This window comes from Balaenoptera physalus (assembly GCF_965194825.1).
Source record: "Balaenoptera physalus genome assembly, chromosome: 3".
NCBI classification, from domain to species: Eukaryota; Metazoa; Chordata; class Mammalia; order Artiodactyla; family Balaenopteridae; genus Balaenoptera; species Balaenoptera physalus.
The window spans coordinates 165,244,446-165,260,527 of record NC_138890.1 but is presented as its reverse complement, the minus strand read 5'-3'; the positions used below and the strand labels follow the sequence as shown (position 1 = coordinate 165,260,527).

The 16,082-nt window shown below is 43.9% G+C and overlaps 1 long non-coding RNA gene across 2 annotated transcripts in view; it reads right to left on the bottom strand.

Annotated features, from left to right (window-relative positions):
* The window catches only part of LOC309659090, a 46,711-nt gene extending 36,461 nt beyond the window's left edge, over positions 1–10,250 (bottom strand). The window contains exons 1-2 of one of the 2 annotated variants that reach the window (XR_014262573.1): positions 10,069–10,244; positions 953–1,056 (exon numbers count right to left, since the gene is read on the bottom strand). This is a non-coding gene — a long non-coding RNA (uncharacterized lncRNA). Of the gene's footprint in view, positions 1–952; positions 1,057–10,068 lie in introns of both variants that reach the window. The other variant, XR_014262572.1, reaches the window with a different exon arrangement.
* Between the last annotated feature and the right edge of the window lie 5,832 nt (positions 10,251–16,082).

Genomic DNA, 16,082 nt, shown 5'->3' with positions numbered 1-16,082 from the left:
GTACCCCACTTTGAAGATCATTATTTTAAGGTGAATTCTAGCTGCCAGGGTCTTTGGAAAATGATGCAATGATAATGAAATTATGCCGCCTTATCTTCTGGAGAAGACCTAGTCAACTATCCTCTAAAATTCTGGAGCAAGTAAAAAGAAAAAATTCATGAGACAATGATTAGCAAAAGATCTAGAAAGCCCTTGTTACTTTGTCAGCAATATCCTGGTATGACTTTTTTAAGTCATACCAAGTATGGTTGACAACCTACCTTATTGCAAGTGGAGAGTTTTTGGTAATAGTAGGGTGATGTTTTCTCCTCTGACTTTGATGGAGACAAGATGAGGTTATATGAAAATCATCAACCTAACATCAGATTACTCTAGGAGGTGAAGATTTCCTATGTTAGGGCACAGAAATGACTAAGAATCTCTTCCTTACCTCTATTTTCTTAGGAAACTTCTACAATTTGTCCCTCTAGCTCTTTCTAAATTCCAGTGTACAGTATGAATGTTGGGCTTCCTTTCCAAAGGAACCCAGATGCTTGTCCTAAAAGGTAAGTATAAAGAAGTACTCTATGATACTGTCTTAGTTGGCTTGGGCTGCCATGACAAAATACCATAGACTGGGTGGCTTAAACAACAGAAATTTATTTTCTCACAGTTCCGGAGATTGGGAAGTACAAGATCAAGGTGCTACCTGATTTGGTTTCTGCTGAGAGCTTTCTTCCTGGCTCTCAGATGGCTGCCTTCTGTGTCCTCCATGGTAGAGAGAGAAGTCTGGTGTCTCTTCCTTTTCTTATAAGGACACCAACCCTGTCAGATTAGGGCCCCACCTTTATGACCTCATTTAACCTTCATCACCTCCTCACAGGTCCTATCTCTAAATGTCTTAGTGAATTCAAGCTGCTGTAACAAACTACCATACACTGGATGGCTTAAACAACAGAAATTTATTTCTTACAGTTCTGGAGACTGGAAGTTCAAGAGCAGGGTGCCAGTACGGTTGAGTTCTGGTAAGGAAAGTTTTCTGATTTGTAGACTGCTGACTTCTCCTTATATCTGCACCTGGCAGAGAGCAGAGAGGAAGAGCAAACTTTCTTGTGACTCTTTTTTAAAAAATTAATAAATGTAATTTATTTTTGGTATTTATAATTTTTTACTGAAATATAATCAACTTACAATGTTTCAGGTGTACAGCAGTGATTCAGTTATATATATATATGTGTATATATATATATATTCTTTTTCAGATTATTTTCCATTATAGGTTACTACAAGATATTGAATATAGTTCCCTGTGCTATACAGTAGTCCTTGTTGTTTATGTATTCTATATATAGTAGTGTGTATCTTTTAATCCCAAATTCCTAATTTATCCATCCCCTCTCCTTTCCCCTTTGGTAAGTGTAAGTCTGTTCTCTGTGTCTGTGAATCCATTTCTGTTTTGTAAATAAGTTCAGTTGTATCATTTTTTAGATTCCATATATAAATGATATCATAGGATATTTGTCTTTCTCTCTCTGACTTACTTCACCTAGTATGATAATCTCTAGGTCCGTGTTGCTACAAACCATATTATTTCATTCTTTTTTATGGCTGAGTAGTATTCCATTGTATAAATATACTACCTCTTCTTCATCCATTCATCTGTCATTGGACATTTAGGTTGCTTCCATGTCTTGGCTATTGTAAATAGTGCTGCTATGAACATTGGGGTGAATGCATTTTTTTGATTTAGAGTTTTCATCTCTTCCAGATATATGCCCAGGAGTGGGATTGCTGGATCACATGGTAACTCTATTTTTAGTTTTTAAGGAACTTCCATACTGTTCTCCACAGTGGCTGCAGTAGTTTATTCCTACCAACAGTGCACAAGGGTTCCCTTTTGTCCACACCCTCTCCAGCATTTATTATTTGTAGACTTTTTGATGATGGCCATTCTGACTGGTGTGAGGTAATACCTCACTGCAGTTTTGATTTGCATTCCTCTAATTATTAGCGATGTTGAGCATCTTTTCATGTGCCTGCTGGCCATCTGTATGTCTTCTTTGGATAAATGTCTGTTTAGGTCTTCTGCCCATTTTTTAAAATAGATTTATTTATTTTTATTTATTTAGTTTTGGCTGTGTTGGGTCTTCGTTGCCGTGTGTGGGCTTTCTCTAGTTGAGGCGAGTGGGGGCTACTCTTCATTGCAGTGCATGTGCTCCTCATTGTGGTGGCTTCTCTTGTTGCAGAGCACGGCTCTAGGTGTGCAGGCTTCAGTATTTGTGGCACTCGGGTTCAGTAGTTGTGGCTCACAGGCTCTAGAGTACAGGTTCAGTAGTTGTGGTACATGGTCTTAGTTGCTCCGCGGCATGTGGGATCTTCCTGGACCAGGGCTTGAACCCATGTCCCCTGCACTGGCAGGCAGATTCTTAACCACTGCATCACTAGGGAAGTCCCTTCTGCCCATTTTTTGATTGGGTTGTTTGTTTTTTGATATTGAGCTGTATGAGCTGTTTGTATATTTTGGAGCTCAATCGCTTGTTGGTTGCATCATTTCCAAATATTTTCTCCCAGTCTGTAGGTTGTCTTTTCATTTTGTTTATGATTTCCTTTGCTGTGAAAAAGCTTTTAAGTTTAATTAGGTCCCATTTGTTTATTTTTGGTTTTGTTTCCATTACTCTAGGAGACAGACCCAAAAATATATTGCTGCGATTTATGTCAAAGAGTGTTATGCTTATATTTTCCTCTAGCAGTTCCTGTACTCCAAAAACTATACGATGAAGATGACACAAACAGATGGAAAGATATACCGTGTTCTTGGATTGGAAGAATCAATATTGTTGAAATGACCATACTACCCAAAGTAATCTAAAGGTTCAATGCAAACCCTATCAATTTACCAATGGCGTTCTTCACATAACTGGAACAAAAAAATTTTAACTGTGTGTGGAAACAGAAAAGAAACTAAAGAGCCAAAACAATCTTGAGAAAGAAGAACAGAGCTGGAGGAATCACGTGCCCTGACTTCAGACTATACTCTAAAGCTACAGTAATCAAAACAGTATGGTACAAAAAAACAGACACATAGATCAATGGAATAGGATAGAAAGCCCAGAAATAAACCCATGCACTTATGGTCAATTAATCTATGACAACGGAGGCAAGAATATACAATGGAGGAAAGACAGTCTCTTCAATAAATGGTGCTGGGAAAACTGGACAGCTACATGTAAAAGAATGAAATCAGAACATTCTCTAACACCATACACAAAAATAACTCAAAATGGATTAAAGACCTAAATGCAAGACCAGATACTCTTGTGACTCTTATAAGGTACTAATCTCATTCATGAGGACTCCACCCTCCTGACTCATTTGATCCTAATTACCTCCCAATGGCCCCACCTCCTAATACCACCCCATTTGAGTATAGGGTTTCAACACATGAATTTTGGGAGGACACAAATATTCAACTCATATCACCAAATATAGTTACATTGGGGGTTAGGGTCTCAACATATAAATTTGGAGGGGCCATGATTCAGTCCATAGCAGATATTAAGGCACTAAGGGTATGGAATTCCATTTTAGAAGCTCTTCAAATAATTTAAGATAATCAGCTGCCTGAATTATTTGTTTAGGATGAAATTCTGTTTAGCTGGAGGCAAAAGACTCATTTAATATTTTCCAGAATTCCAAGTCTTTTTATAACATCATCCTCTGTCGTCTCCTTATGTATGAAATGGTTTGAATTTCATGATAAAATTTCATGATGACACACTTCTCCCAAGAAAAACTCTTGTGGACAATTTTGGGGGTTTTTAGGTAAACTATTACTAGTGCAAGATATTTTTTAATGAACTATTTCTAATTTTTTCCCTGTAAAGTTATTTCTTCTAGTCTCAGAACTGCAAAGACATAGTAGCTCCCACCCCCAAAGTCCTATTTAAAAATAATGAGCATTCTACAATCAAGAGACATGCTGAAAAGGGGGGGGGTGTCTTTCAAATAAATACACAGGTATTCCTAGAGTAGTTAATTTTTAAGTGAAACTAGTGATACTTCCTGCCAAGCATGAGTATAGTACATGAACCTGTGAAACTAGAATAAACTAAAAAGTACCTGTGACTACTTTCGAAACTGATGTACGGAATACACTTGTAGTCTATTTTTTATAGCTGTGACATTGGGAAATTCCATAGAGTAAAAATATAGGGTGTTTTAACTTTGCTGTAAAATACGAGTTTTTGGTATTGAAGAGGGAGATATGCATCCAACTTGTACTAAGTTCCTTATAGAGAATTTAAAAAATCAATCATTCCAACAAATAAAAACTGTAATGGCTCAGTAGTATTCTTCATGAACAGTTACTGTAAATAAGGGCTGAAGTATTCAAAGAAAAGGAGCTCAGAATCTTTCATGCATTAACTATTCTAGGCAAGACCATTGAAGAAGTAATATCAGTTTGAGATGGTTCAAAATATGTTACCAAGTCTAAGGACTTACACATTATTATATCACAATTTTACTTTTAGTTATCTAATTTAGGAATGTTTGATTCTAAGAAGAAGCTGGAAACTAACTGGAATTGTCTCTAGCAATGTTATTATATAGGCTTTTACTTAGGCTTATAGATTTTTCTGCTATTTTTTATTCATCTTGACATAACAATAGGCTAACTGTAATTATATCACAGTCCATGGGCTTATGTTTCACAACTCCCTCTTAGAAACTCTGATTTAGTTTGTGACTTATTTAGTTTACACACTTGTTCTCTAATAATTTAGTTCTGTAATGCTGGTTAAAAAATTTTTGGACATTCCCAATATGCACATATACATTAAAAATACACACACATACCTCTGTGTTTATGTACTATGTATACAATAAAACACATACACAATAGCAATTTTAAAGGATTAAAGATGAAATAATTAAATTTAAATCTTTCTATTGAAGTACAAAATAAGAACATGATTTGACATTCTTCCTTATTTTGGAAAGTCTTGGTTTATCATTTTGTGACATGGTGATTTGAGTTTGATTTCTTTCTAATATAATAGACTTTGGGGGGGAATAGTTTTAGATTTATAGAAAAATGGATATGATAGTACAGAGCTCCTATATACCCTGTACCCAATTTCTCCTATTACTAATATCTTACATTAGTATGGTATACTTATTACTTAATGAGCCAATTTTGATCCATTATTATTAACTAAAGTCCATAGTTTATTCATACTTCTTTTGTTTAACCTAATGTCTTTTTCTGTTCCAGGACCCCATCCAGAATACCACATTACATTTAGCTGTCATGTCTCCTTAGGCTCCTCTTGAGTGATAGTTTCTCAGACTTTTCTTGTTTTTGGTGGCCTTGACAGTTTTGAAGAGAACTGGTGAAGTAATTTTTAGGATGCCCCTCTAATGGAGTTTGCAATTTGTCTGGTGTTCCTCTCATTAGACTGGGGTTATGGGTGTTTGGAAGATCACAGAGGTGCGGTGCCCTTTGCATCCGATCACATCAAGGTTACATACCATCAGTATGATTGATCACTGAGCTCAGGTCGCATTGTAACCTGGCCCATGGGTAAGTATTCATTTCTGCTAAGGTCCGTCAGCAAGCCAAAACTTGTTTCTCACAAGGAGAGTAGTTATCTTCACAGGATGGCAGGGCTTTGCTACAAAATCCTAAAGGTTTGCATTGTGATTCACTTATATGTACTTGCCAAAGACTCCAAATATCTCTATCTGCCACTTCAAGCATCACTGGGTCAACTGAATCATATGACCCAAGTGGAAAAGTAACTTGCACAGCAGCCTGGACCGTTGCAGAGACTTCTCTTCGCTCACTTGGTGTTATGCCTCTTTTTTTTTAACAGTAGGAGGGGCCAGATGTAACAACTTATCCTTCACTTAGAAGTGATATCTTGATATACTCAACTCCAAGGGACCCCTAGAAATTTCACTGAGGTAGAAGGCCTCTGAATTGGGGGGGGGGATTTACTTCCCATCCTCTGACATGCAAATATCTTACCAATATGTGTACAGTAATTGGTACTTCCTGTCTACCAGGACTAATCAGCATATCATCATCAACGTAATAGACCAGTGTGATGTTCTGTGGAAGGGGAAGGGGATTTAGTCTCTGCAGACTAAATCATGACATAGGGCTGGAGGGTTGATATAACCTGTGGTGGGACAGTGAAGGTGTGCTGCTGACCTTGCCAGTTGACTCCTTCCGGTGGTCTTTTTCAACACATATAAAGGAAAAAGCATTTGCCAGATCAATAGCTGCACACCAGGTACTGGGAAATGTGTTGATTTGCTCAAGCAATGAAACCACATCTGGTTTAGCAGTGCAACAGGGATCATTACATAACCGGATTTACAAAAATCCAGTCATGCTCCAAGATCCATCTGTCTTCTGCACATGCCAAATAGGTGAGTTGAAAAGGGATGTGATGCATATCACAACCTTTGCAACTTTCAAGTTCTTGATAGTGGTACTAATCTTTGCAATCCCTCCAAAAATGTGGTATTGTTTTGGTTTACATTTTTATAGGTAGCAACAGTTCTAGTGGCTTCTATTTGTCCTTTCCTACAGTAACAGCCTTCACTCTACAGGTCAGGGGACCATTGTGGGGATCCTGCCAGCTGCTGAGCATGTCCATTTTTTATGCATTCTGGAACTGGGGAAATAACCACAGGATGTGTTCAGAGACCCACTGGGCCTAACATAAGATGAACCTGAGCTAAAATTCCACTGATAATTTGACCTTCACAAGCCCCTACTCTGATAGGTAGATACAGTGATATTTTGGGTTTCCATGAATTAGGTCAAACCCACTGTCTACTAAGCCCCAAAAGTCTGGTTATTTCCTTTCCCCCAATGCACAGTCACTCTTGTTGATGGCTATAGGACCCTGTGGGGTAGGCTGGGGAAAAAATTAACACTATACATTTTTGGCACTGAAGTAGGGTCCTTCCTCAAGAAGACCTGGCCTCCCCTTCATTCAGAGTTCTGGGTATGTAAATTGGCTCAAGCCTGGGAACTGATTGAGGGGCTGTGACTTTCTGTTTTGGTGACACAAGTTAGGGTTTCTGTTCATAGACCTGGAACTCTTCTGCTTATATATTTTTTGGCTGCGCTGTGCAGCTTGTGGGATTTTAGTTCCCTGACTAGGGATTAAACCAGGGCCCTCGGCAGTGAGAGCACTGAGTACCACCAGGGAGTTCCCAGAACTCTTCTGCTTATAAAGACCAAGTAAGAATTTAGTAATTATCCATCTATTTCTTTTCTAGGGACACCATGAGCAACTAGCCGATACCATAGGTCTTTGCGAGTCAGATAATTCTGATAACTGCTTTGGCTCAGCTGTCCGTTACAGCAACCACACTGGTCCCTACCTGCCACCCTGAGATCCCATCATCACCACTGCATTTAAGAATCTGTTTGATGATAACAGATTCCATTGTAAGATACATCTGAATACAGAGAGGAGCAATTGCAGATCTCTTCAAGGTGCTGGGACTCACTTCACAAATTACTTCTCATAGTCATGTTGAAGGGGAATGTCCTCTGGACCCTCCTGAGGTGGGTGAGAAAGTCTTACATGATAAATCAACTCTAAGATTCCCATCTTCCCAAGACTTTGGAGATCTTCCTCTACAGTATCCTAGGCAGTTCTGGCACTTCAACTTCATTTAGTGTAGACACTTTTGGGTGGAAGGAAGTCAGTGATCAATGGTGTTTTTGCCAGTTTCTTCTCACAGTGAGTCCACTGGGCTCTGAAAGCCATCTTGTGGTTATTTTCTTAGTTCCACAGGTACAACTGGAAGAGACATACTCAGCAAACAATCAAACAAACTTAATCTTTTTCTAACCCTTTGAGGTAAAATGTATCTGCTTTGTAGGCTCTTATCAATAAATTCAGCCTGATAGTATTTTACAAGCCTTCATCTTTATCCCTGTATTAGTTTCCTAGGGTGGTTACTGCAAAGTACTACAAACCGAGAGGCTTAAAACAACAGCAATTTATTCTCACAGTTCTTGAGAGGAGATATCTGAACTCAAGTTGTCAGCAGGGCCATGCTTCTCCTGAAGGCTCTTTGGAATAACCTTTGTCTTTTCCTAGCTACCAGCAGCTCCTGGCATTTCTTGGCTTCTAGCTACATCACCCCAATCTCTGCCTCCATCTTCACATATCCTAATTCCTTCTGTGTTTATATATGTCTGCATCCTCTCTTCTTAAATAAGGATACCAGACATTGGATTTAGGACCCACTCTAATCCAGCAGGACCTCATTTTACCTGATTACATCTTCAAAGATTATTTCCAAATAAGGTCACATTGCATTTCCAGTTGGAGAATGAATTTTAGGGGACACTAGTCATCCCACTATAATCCCACACCCTTAACATCCATACAAAATTCGACTGCATATTCTTTTGTATGCTCTGAATTTTTTTAGCATGTGTATTTTACTTTTTCAAATAAAATTAAAGTGGAAAACCCGCCACAGTTCTTTGCCATAAAATGCAAGTATTCTTTCCAGCCAGTTTCTCCCTTTGATGCCCATTACTACATAGTCTCCCTATATTGGTTTCCCTGTCCCTTTTCCAACCTTTTCTCTAACTGCAGACAAAATGACCTTTTAAAATAATCTCCTTCCGATCTTTCAAGGAGGATCAAACACAAGGTTTCCCGTTAGCTGAAGGAGGCTTTTCAAGATCTGGTCTCCAGTACCCTTCTTCCAGGTTCATCTTTCAATAAAACCCCATTATGAACCCATTTTACCCCAGAACCCCTTGTAGGTTTCCGAACTGCCCAAGCCATTCCCTTCCTCCATACTTTGGCCCTGTGCTCTTTGCCCCCTGCACCCATGACTGCTGCTCATCTTTAGCAGCTACTCTGCTATTCCCTCCCTGGACAGGAAACATTTTTGTCTTCTCATCTTTGAAGTCTGTTAATATTTTCCCTTTGCTCTTGCTCCTTCTCAATCAAATTTCCTATTTGGTTTTTTTTTAATAGATTTATTTAATTAATTAATTAATTTATTTTTGCTGCGTTGGGTCTTCGTCGCTGCAGACTTTCCCTAGCTGCGGTGAGCGGGGGCCACTCTTTGTTGTGGTGCATGGACTTCTCACTGCAGCAGCCTCTGTCGTTGCAGAGCATGGGCTCCGGACTTTGGTAGTTATGGCACGAGGGCTCAATAGTTGTGGCTCGCAGGCTCTAGGGCACAGCCTCAGCAGTTGTGGCACGCGGGCTCAGTAGTTGTGGCACACGGGCTCAGTAGTTGTGGCTTGCGGGCTCTAGAGCGCAGCCTCAGCAGTTGTGGCATGCGGGCTCAGTAGCTGTGGCTCGCGGGCTCTAGAGTGCAGGCTCAGCAGTTGTGGCACGTGGGCTCAGTAGTTGTGGCCTGCAGGCTCTAGAGTGCAGGCTCAGTAGTTGTGGCATGTGGGCTCAGTAGTTGTGGCTTGCAGGCTCTTGAGCACAGGCTCAGTAGTTGTGGCTCGCGGGCTCTAGAGCGCAGGCTCAGTAGTTGTGGCTCGTGGGCTCTAGAGTGCAGGCTCAGCAGTTGTGGCAGGCGGCTCAGTAGTTGTGGAGCACGGGCTTAGTTCCTCAGCAGCATGTGGGATCTTCCCAGACCAGGGCTCTAACCCATGTCCCCCGCATTGGCAGACAGATTCCTAACCACTGCGCCACCAGGGAAGCCCCCCAAATTTCCTATTTGAAAGAATGTAGTCCAACAACACACACACACAAGCAGCTACGCTGGCCCACCGGCTGGGTAGGACCGTGTCCCCCTTCTCACGGAGGGGATGGCTGTTAACTCAGCTCTGGAGCGACAAGCGCGGCACCATGCCGAAGGCCAGAGCCCGCCGGGCTCCAGGCTCGGGGCGGGTGGTGACGGCATCGCCCCTGGGAGGCCGGGGAAGCCGCACATCACCCACTCGGACCACATCCCTCGCTCTACAGCCGAGGAAACTCCTCCGGCGGAGGGCGAGGCTCCGAAGCCCAGAGCGACACTGTAAGGCGCCCAAACATGTTAGTGCCCTTCACGCCCCAGGCCGGCCCTCTTCCTCCTCACCGAGGCCGAGTCCCGCCACTTGTCCAGCGCTTTCTCTCTCTCACGCCCGGGTACGCGAGGACGAACAGCTACCGCGAGCCTGAGGTCAATGACCACGCGCGGGGAACTCTGGGGCGGGCCGGCGGCGCGCGGGGGTGGAGCACTCGCCATAGCGCTTCGCGTGGGCGGTCCTCTCGGGCTGCTCGGCCCGCGCAGGCGCATGCGCGTGCGCTTGCGCGTGCGCAGGCGCGTGCGCAGGCGCTGCGCAGGCGCGTGCGCAGGCGCAGGCGCGTGCGCAGGCGCAGCCGCGTGCGCAGGCGCAGCCGCGTGCGCAGGCGCAGGCGCAGGCGCAGGCGCAGGCGCAGGCGCAGGCTCCGCGTCGCAGGACTCCCGGCCGTCGCGGGCCCCGCCCACTCGTCGCAGGTCAGAGGCCGCGGGGCGGGCGGTGGTGACGCGCGCGGAAGCGTCCTGTGCGCCGTCGGTAGCCGGCAGGCAGCAGCGCTGCAGTGGCGGCCACTGCCGGGTGCCCCGACGGGAGGGGCTCCGGATCGCTGGGAGGCGGCCGAACCCCTGCGGCCCCGCCGCCGGCGGAGGCCCCATGAGTCGGGGGACGATGCTTCAGCCCGGAGCGTGGCCGGGGGAGAGCTGTGCTGAGAAGCCGGCGGGGGAGGCGGGGGCCGCGGCGCTGGAGGGCGAGAAAGCGGTGGCCGGGGGGCAGCCGCGAGCCGTGGTGCGGTGCCCGGCTGAGCAGTGAGTGCGGGTCGCGGGGCGGGGACGGCGGGGCGGCTTGGGGCCCCAGGCTCGGCACCCACGGGCGGGCGTGGAGTGGGGTGGGGTGGGCGGAGCAGGAGCCGGCGGAGGGCCCTTCGCCCCCTTGCTTTTAAGTAAGGTCGTCGGTGAAGGCACTTTTGTATCCAATGTGTCCGATGACAAAAGTTTTTCCGGAAGGCGCGTTTTAAAATTCTGGTTATCCAGTACCCTCCCCCGCTTTTATGACATTTCCATAGCTCTAAAGCTAAAGAAATCTCCAGCAACTTGGGAAACAGACTCCAGAAGCATATTATCTTATAACTCACTCCGTTAGCGCTTCCCCCCAACCTGTCGCGGGAAGGGACTAAGGTTGTCGCTGTCACAACCCCAGGAAAGCTGAGCCACGCGACCTGTTTGTTCTTGGAAGGCAAGTCTGCGCTTGATGAGCGTCCCACCTGTTGGACAGACTTTGGACGGAGTCTGCCCCAATTCTTTTGCCCGTTAGCTGCTTAACTCGATGTCCCCAACCGCCTTGATTTTCAAATGCGAAAGGCAGTGCTGCTTAGATCAATTCCTTATTGAACTGTAAAGGCGGCTGCGTACATCGGAAGAGTTTATAGTTTCTGCAAGGATTTGGGGGCAGGGGTGGAAGCAGAATATAAACTTGAAGGCTGAAACTTTTCTGCACTTTCAAGTTTTAGTCACATATAAATGCCTTTGGAATTCCAAAATTGACGAAAGTACTCAGGTAACCAGTTTGACAGAGATCTTAATTGGCCGGAAAGTGTGCTTTTTTTCCCCCCCATTTCCTAAAAAGGGGTCCTGGGGGAGCTGTTATTGCAGATAATGTATTATAATAATTCTCGCTTGCATGGCTCTTTATCGTGGGCTTTGACCTTCTCATTGAGCACCCAAGCCCCTTGGGATAGTGTTATCCACACTTAATGGGTTAAGATTTAGAGCAGGAGGTCTCAAACTCCTGCCCCCAGGAGCTAGGCAGGTGTCCCATGGGTTCCTGGAGAGCTGAGTCCTATGGGGACAGGGTCCACTAGGTTCCAGCCTATAGAAGATTCCAGATATTCTGACTTTTGTTTGAAATGTCCTGATTTTTATTTTATTTTCAAATTACATCCAGGTGTTTCACTTTTATTTTTTAAAATTTTTTGTCCGTGCCACACGGCTTGCGGGATCTTAGTTCCCCCGCCAGAGATCGTAACCACTGGACTTCCAGGGAATTCCCCTGATTTTTAAATAGTAACCTTTTATTTTATTTTTTAATTGAAACCACTGTGCACGCCCGTGTGTGTGCAGATGTGAGCCCATGTGAGCAGATGTGGCTGCAGTTTTGCTCCCTGGGTTTGAGCCCTACCTGAGACGCTGCAGCGGGTAAAGTTGGGGTGGGCATGGGGGTGGTCTTTGCCTCTGCCCCTTCCCAGCCCGTGCTGGTTCCTGCCTGCAGCTTCCAGGCTGACTGCTGCTACCTCACTTAGGCCCCGGTGGTCTGAGCTGTGCTCCCACCTAGCGGCCCTGGCCCTCAGATGCTGCTTCTCAGCCTCAGCTGTGTCGTGCCCTCCTGGGAGATGCAGAAACTTTGAAGTCCGAACCACGGTCCCCCAAATACACAGAGTTATTTGGCAAGCTTTTCTACTGGAGGTGGTTCCTGGAGTCTGAGCACCTGAGGAAATGGGTCATGGTGCAAAAGGAACACTCTTCCCTGGCGAAAAGGTTTTGTGGCACAGGTGCCTCTTCTCTCTACTGTCAGTAGAATTATGGGCGTGGAGCTGAAGGGAATGTAAACAACCCAGCCTAGGTTTGTCATTTTATCCATTAGGAAACTGAGTTGCAGATTTGATAGGTGCAGCTTGGCCAGGGAGGCACAGGGAGTAGGTTTCAGGGCCAGGTTCCCTGATGCCTGGGTGGGGACCTCCCCCCATGTCTTTCTGGCTTCCTCAGCAAAACTAGGTAGAGGAACATGACATATAATCGTGCAGACTTCACTTTTTTTTTTTTTCTGGAGTAGATATTCCAATTTGCTGTTTATTTACTAGCTTAATTTCTTTTTCTTCCTATTTTTGTTGTCTCTGATGAGCTCATTCTCTTTTAACTCTCATAAGAGAACAAGGGGGAGCCAGGGAAAGGAGGTGAAGATAACTTCAAATATCAGCTTCTGAACATCATATCGTACGTTCTGGGCTTTCCTGTTTATTATATGGGCAGTGGGGCTACTTCTCATTGCACTCTGATATTTTCTTAAGGGCTAGAGAAACTGTACTGCAGCATATAAACATTGCCATTATATAGTTTGCAGTATAATGTGTGCACATCAGTTCTTACATGATGATATATGCAGCCTAATAGTTGAGTGTAGATATAAATAAATAGTGTAATGCCTGAACTAGGTCCTAAAATAGTTTTTGAATCTTGTGCTGTTCTGTCATTGGAGCCAAATCCCTTCTTCCCACCCAGAGAGTTAGGTTTGACGTGCACAGGAATTGAGTAAAATATTTGCATCTGGAAATATGAAACACCATAAAATGCAGATGTTTTGAGATACCCCGCAGAGTCATTTTAATTCATTCAGTGGATAGAAATTACGAATACAAATCACAGCCCAACTTTTGTAGCCATTATATTGTACATTCGGGCTGTGACTCTGAGAGGTGCAGTGAAGGGTAGGGGAAGGGATGGCTCATTTCCTACAGGCTGTACTGTAGGACACCAATTCCTTGTGACTAAGCTCACTGTGTTTTGCAAGGGAGAGAAATAGTGGGGAAGAAAGATGTAAAAATCATATGGATAAGCTACTTCCTAAATCTCTTTCCTTCCTTTCCTTTCTTTCCTTTTTTTCTTAGTTCACTTGAGAGCTGTGGTTGGCTGACATCCCTTGGACAAGCCCTAAGGATGGCTCACAAGATGATTCAGGGTCCCTTTTGAGGAAGTATTAGGTCAGACCAGATTCAGTTGACTTTTTTGGAAATTTCCTCACTCCTCCTATCAGCAGGTCTCCTATACTCCATCCCCTGCTCACCTGACCCACACGGTTGAAACTTATGCTGTGTCACTTCTTCCTCTTAGCTAAGCTAATACTACAGTCCTTGAGGACCAGGATGGTTCTGGGACATGGTTGGTGCAGGCTAGACATGCTTAGGGAATTGAGAAGTGAGACTACTCCATGGTCCTTCTCTGTCTGCCTGACGGTGGGACAGGGTTTGAACCTGGGGTCCACAGGCTGGCTGCGTGTAGAGGGGAGCATGGTGTGTCTGTGTACCCCTCTGAAGTGGAAGGCAAAATTATGCGTGTATGTTTTTCTGGACTTAGGTTCTGAGGAGAGCTGTGGATTCTCAGAAGGGCTGTGAACAACAAGCTGTGAAGCCATTGTCCTCGGGTGTTGCTAAATGTGCTATTGTGCGAATGTGTTTTCCCACCCACCTTAGCAGCCCCGGGGAGCGGGGGGGGCTGTCTTTGATGGGGTAACAGCGACTCCCTCCTGCCCCTTCCCCCTCCTGGGTGTAGAACCTGCTTCAGAGCTGGGATGCCTGAGAAACCTCCTTGTTGAGGGTGTCTGGGTTGTCCCCAGACACCTCTGGGAGTCACGTGGAGTAGCCCGAGCCAGTCATGGAAAGTCCACTTGCAGATCGGAGGTGGAATTTCAGCCTGGGTGCCGGTACTTTCCTGCATTTGATGTGTTGTTCTCTCATCTCTACAACCGCTCAGAGGTGGAGAAAGGCTGGGTTGAGTGGTCTTTGCTTTTCCTGTGCCTGTGTGTTATGGCGCGTGGTGTCACAGTGGTTGACACTTTCAGCAACGCTGCCTGGGCCATTCGTCTTCTAGGACAGGCCAGGTTAAGCATGAACTGCCGCGTTCAAGTCCAGAGAGCTGAGCAGAGTCATACTCAGTTTAGCTTTTTTAGATAACTAAGGGAGGCTTGCTGCAAATGATCCGTACGGGGAGTGGTTAAAGTGCTGTCTGTTAGCTTTGCATCTATGTTAGAGTTCACTTTTTCGTATCATGTGTTTACTTGTATCAGAAATTGAAAAATTGGCTTCACAGAAATGTCTTCTGCTTCACTGAGCCCTGTGTTTTTAGCTTATAGCTTTTGTTTTGGGGAGTAGTGTAATTTTGTCTACGTGTAGTAAGCATTTTAAAATTAAGTTTTCAAACATTTATTGTTATCCAGGTCTTTGAAAAGAGCAAGAGGAAGGTTATAATTTAGTAGACAATGTCATGTAACCTACTCAATGGTATATATTGCCTTAATATTGAGAGTAAAATAATTCATCTCTGAGAGAAAATGGGAGCTTGAAAATACTTTAAAGTAACATTATGCTACTAAACTAATAATTTTCTAAGTAGGAATTATTAGCATTTTGGTTTTAAAATTTAACCTCCATATTGTTCTCCATAGTGGCTGTATCAATTTACATTCCCACCAACAGTGCAAGAGGGTTCCCTTTTCTCCACACCCTCTCCAGCATTTGTTGTTTGTAGATTTTCTGATGATGCCCATTCTAACAGGAGTGAGGTGATACCTCATTGTAGTTTTGATTTGCATTTCTCTAATAATTAGTGACGTTGAGCATCTTTTCATGTGCTTCGTGGCCGTCTGTATCTCTTCTTTGGAGAAATGTCTATTTAGGTCTTCTGCCCATTTTTGGATTGGGGTGTTTGTTTCTTTGATATTGAGCTGAATGAGCTGTTTATATATTTTGGAGATAAATCCTTTGTCCGTTGATGCATTTGCAAATATTTTCTCCCATTCTGAGGGTTGTCTTTTCGTCTTGTTTATGGTTTCCTTTGCTGTGCAAAAGCTTTGAAGTTTCATTAGGTCCCACTTGTTTATTTTTGTTTTTATTTCCATTACTCTAGGAGGTGGATCAAAAAAGATCTTGCTGTGATTTATGTCAAAGAGTGTTCTTCCTATGTTTTCCTCTAAGAGTTTTATAGTGTCCAGTCTTACCTTTAGGTCTCGAATCCATTTTGAGTTTATTTTTGTGTATGGTGTTAGGGAGTATTCTAATTTCATTCTTTTACATGTGGCTGTCCAGTTTTCCCAGCACCGCTTATTGAAGAGACTGTCTTTTCTCCATTGTATATCTTTGCCTCCTTTGTCATAGATTAGTTGACCATAGGTGCGTGGGTTAATCTCTGGGCTTTCTATCTTGTTCCATTGATCTATGTTTCTGTTTTTGTGGCAGTACCATATTGTCTTGATTACTGTAGCTTTGTAGTATAGTCTGAAGTCAGGGAGTCTGATTCCTCCAGCTCCATTTTTTTGCCTCAAGACT